Raw genomic sequence first — 5055 nt, forward strand, 5'->3', positions numbered from 1 at the left:
TCTGAAATTCAACTATGAAGGACTCTGTAGATAAAAGATTTCAATAAGATAAAAATAAAGTGCTTCATTCTACATTATACTGATTTCTTAAAGTGGTCTAGTAAAACCCCCCTAAAAAGATGCTCTACCTTTCTTCCCCATTTAAAAGGCCTGGCAGCTTAACACCTTCCTTGCTAGGATCAACAGCTTTGACTAGGGTGCTCTAAAGGCTCCATATAATCTCCCCCATCCTGTGCCATAGTTTCTAGGTACCCCAATTTAACAATTTGGCCAAAAAAGATATACACTCTATGACTTGCCTCTTCAATTTCTAGAATTCACCACTCTATTCTTTTCCCGATAAAATAAAATGAGTTAAAGTTATTTTTATTAGCTTTATATGATTGGTTCAAAACATATCCTAGTTGACCCAAATTCTTATTTATATTTCTTATCATTCTTGTGAAATTGGCATAGTATCTTACATATAGTATACTCTTTTCATAAAAATAGATACATCTCTCTAGCTCCACCACTCCTTGGACAAAATAATCTATAGAAAGTAGAAGTTTCTCATAAAAAACAGCCCAAAATTATTTTATAGATTGTATGCCCCAAGAATGCCAACCAGATTTCTTTCTTTTTGAGCTCTTTTTCCATGTCACTTGAAGCAGTGGGCTTTACCTCTTCAATGAACTTACCTTGCTCTTGCTCAAAGCAATCTTGTGCTTGGTAAATTCTATCACCACCCACATCTTTGACCCAGTAAGTCTGGATTTCAACACTTCCTCTGAACCCTTTATTAATATCTTAAACTATGTGACAATACACTCTATCCACACATATTTAGATCAAGGGACAATAAGTAGAGAGCTTTTTCATATTTACTGAAAAGTGAATTTGGAGATAACAAGTACTTTGAATGTTCCTATAGGGCAGAGCTGATGCTCCTGAAATTTTGTATTACTCAAGGATTAAAGTAAACATTTTATTTGTATTTTTAAATCTTATTATATTTTTGGGTTACACTGGCTGCTGAGGGTTTACTCCTGGCTCTGTGCTCAAGGATCATTCCTGTGGGGTATATTTACCATATGCAGTTGTGGCAGACTGACTTTATTCATCCTGAATAAAAAAAAGTGCCTTTCCCACCTCACTGTCTCTCCAGCCCAAAAAAGTTGATAGCATAATTTTACTTCTTTTCAAATATGTATGTTCCAGGAATTTTAACTTAGAGTCATTTGTGTCTATAATGTGTATTTTAACCTTAATTCATTTTTCTCTTTCCTTTCCAGTTGTGTGTGTGTGTGTGTCTGTGTTTGTCTGTGTGGGTCTGTGTGTGTTGCGAAGGCTTGGGATGGTACATTGGTTGTTGTGTTAGTGGATGAACAAACACTTGGTTGCAGTGTACTGGCTACCAGAACATTTTTGGTTTTGTGTGGTTCAGGTGATAGCAATGATTTGGCAAGACCACTAGGACCTCACTCAGCATGTGATGGATGTGCCATCATCTGGGAATCAACATCAGTGCCTTGGTTCTAAATGGCAGGTGTCCTACCACTATACCAGCTATATTCTGGCTCTTATACTCGCAAATTACTTTATTTCGAAGCAACACCTATATTGACACACAAAATAGACATTGTATTGAAACATAAAATAGACATTAAATTGAGTACCACGTAATCTATATTTTGGTTATTATTTCATTACTGTGGCCCATTTTGTGACTAAAATTTTCTTTGTTCACAAGAGTCAAAAAATGAAAAACAAATGAAAAACTAGTAATATTTTTGGTTAAACTTATAAAATGACCAGGCCTTATAAGCTTATATATTTTTCATTAGCTAACATTACTTTATGCCATGTTTTGAAATTTCAATCTTTTTTTTTCTGCAACTATTCACCACTGATGAATGAACTGCAAAACTCCCTAGATGACTATATTCCATTACTGAAATGAATAGTCAGACCTCTTAAAAAGCATCTCTGGACCAGCCATCAATATTGCAAAAACAAATCCCCCGTGGATTTCAAAGTACATGTCTCTTTCAATCAGAACATTCTGCGTGGCCCTAGTGAATATGGGTGACTCTATAATTAAGAGAACTAATCAGTACTGTCAGAAAGAAAAGGACGGCTAAGCAGCTCTGCAGATCTTACCAAAGACATTTCTGCCACCTAGTGTTCTGTGCCTGCAAAAACACCTCAGCACGTTCTATATAATCTAAATGCTTATTTCCATGGCCAAGATTAATTTGGGATTGCTTAAAAATAATAATAATAATAATAATAATAATAATAAGTTAATAATTTGGGTATATGTTTAATAATTATTTAATAATGTTATGATTTATTTTATTTGTGTAATCCACATTCTCATTAAATCTGATTCCATGAATTAGCTACTAGAACCCAAAAGATCTTTAGTCAAAAAAATGCTACCAGGCAATATAGTACAAGATTTCCTCATGAAGGAAATAAAGTCGAATTTTTTTTGGTTATGATCTGTAGGACACTATCCTGGCCTATTTAAATAATTTTATTAAATTTTCATTAAAAAGTCAACAGTGAAGATTTCTGAATTTGGTGCTGAGATTCTTAGTTCATATCACTGAACTGACATCAAAATTCTTGGTCCCTGTAAAATGTCTTCGGCTTCACAGCTCAGTGGACTGAGTATTTCTATCTACCAATAGATAATGATAGACACTTAATCTCTCAACTTGGTTTCCTTGGCTGGAAAGTGATAAGCCCCAACTTACTCTGAAAATCAAAAAATGGTGAGAAATGGCTAGTACACCCTATAGATCTTGTATTAAAAAATATTAATGTACTTTGAATCAAACCAATGTCCTTTCCTCTGTAAAAGCCATGGAATACTTGATATAGTTTGCTGGATAATGATTTCAAAGATATGTGTTTAAAGCAATAACCTAACACATTCCTAACACAATAACCTAACACATTGATAATACTCTTCTACAACATAGAGCTTTTCCTTTCATTTTATCAAGTGTCTATAGTCATGAGAATTTTCTCAAACCATCATTAAGTAAACAATCTACTCTTCATCCTTCCCTTGTTTGACCAGTATTTGCCATCTACAGACATTAATTAATATGATTTAATATCCATTATGTTCAGACATTGTAAAACACCCATATGTATCATTTAATGCAATGGCCCTGAGATTTGGGCATACTTACTTTTATTAACAAACAGGAAAGTAATATTCAGGGAAGTTGAGTTACAACAATCAGAATCTCATTCAGAAATGGAATCAAGCTTTGCTTGGGGTTAATTTCTCAGATCATACAAAGTATATCAATTTCTAAATGTATAATTGGTCAGAGATACTAAGATTATCCTAAGTCCTAGATCCTTCCTCTGTTCCAAAATTTGCTTTATTTTTTTTAACACTGTGAGTCCTTAATTCTAAAGTTTTGAAAAAGTCTTAAAGAATTTCAAGTTGAATTAATGTATCTAGCTGTTGTGTATATTGAATACACTATATCATATAATATTGTGTACATAGTATATTAAATATCATGTACTAATTATATCTACTGTACATATATAATAAAGCATATTTTTTAATTTAAACATATGCTAAAAATATTCCAAAATATTTAATTAGGGGCCAGAGAGATAGCATGCCTTGCATGCAGAAGGATGGTGGTTCGAATCCTGGCATCCCATATGGTCTCTGAGCCTGCCAGGAGAGATTTCTGAGCATACAGCCAGGAGTAACCCCTGAGTGCTGCCAGGTGTGACCCCCCCAAAAAATTTTACTATTTTAATACCAATATTTTATCATTGGCCTAATACACGAATCAATTTTCTGACACTTTGCATATTACTTAAAATTTTCAAGTCCGTCACTATTTTTCAGTGGTTTACAATAAATCAAAACCACTAACCAGGTGTTGGAGGCTACCTTCAAACCAAATTGTATAGAAAGGCAGCTACCCCAACACAATACTTTAATGGCATTTTCATTCTAATTGTCTCTTTTATCAGTTTATCAGAAGATTCACTAACTTAATCTCTTTCTATGCTTTAAGAAGTTTCCCAAAGTGTAAGTAGTCTTCTCTACTGTAACTGTATTTTGAGATAGTTCCCATATTTTCGAACTTATTCTTAACCAATCTCTTCTTTCCTTTTCTTTAAAAGATTTAACTTCTAATAGTCACCTTCTATTATCCTCTACGATTCTCTTCTTACTCACGTATAGATCATAGTTTTATGTGTGAAAATCTTTGTTTTCATTGTATTTTAAACTCATGTAGGGCAAAAAGTTTAAGCTCATTTAGAACCCAAGATCCAACTCTATTCAACGGAGCATTTTAATTTTTATGCATCTGCTCAGAACTAAGCAGTACTAGGTAAATTCATATTCCAATTTCTAATGCATTACCTGCTAGAGGGCCCGAGGAAGGAAATCAGAAAGTATTAATTAACGAGAGAGAGATTAGCATTTTTCAGGGCATTGGGGTAGTCAAAGAGAACACCTGCCTTTTATATATGAAGTCAGGAGCTAGGTCCCCAGTAATGTCTAACTGTTGGAATTAGACCCCAACTCAGTTTTAGTCTTTCCAGATCATGACAATAATCACAAAACAAAAACACAGAGAACTTAAGAAGCTATTTTTTTAATTTGGTTTCTTTTTTTTTTCTTTTTCTTTTTTTTTTTTTTTTTTTGGTGGGGTTTTCCCTCATCACTTAGGGTTTTTGGCTGTAGTCAGGGGTTACTCCTGGCTTTGTGCTCAGAGAGATTATTGGGATTAAACCCGGGTTGGCTGTATGCAAGGCAAATGCCCTACACAATATGCAATTGCTCCAGTCCCATAAGGGACTATTATTTTGAAAGCTAACATTTATTAAAGGCATGGCACGATCTAAATATTATAACAGACAGTTATTCATGCTTTATCTTCACTGTAGCAAAGCAGTAAAGTTGTTTTCTAACTTGTGCCCAAAACGTATGGATTCAAAGACTTATAAACATGTTGCCAGTGCTCCAAACACCATCAATCCTCTGGAGTAAATAGCAGACCTATAATTCCTGGTTTT

Source organism: Suncus etruscus, chromosome 17 (genome assembly GCF_024139225.1).
Source record: "Suncus etruscus isolate mSunEtr1 chromosome 17, mSunEtr1.pri.cur, whole genome shotgun sequence".
Classification (NCBI taxonomy): domain Eukaryota; kingdom Metazoa; phylum Chordata; class Mammalia; order Eulipotyphla; family Soricidae; genus Suncus; species Suncus etruscus.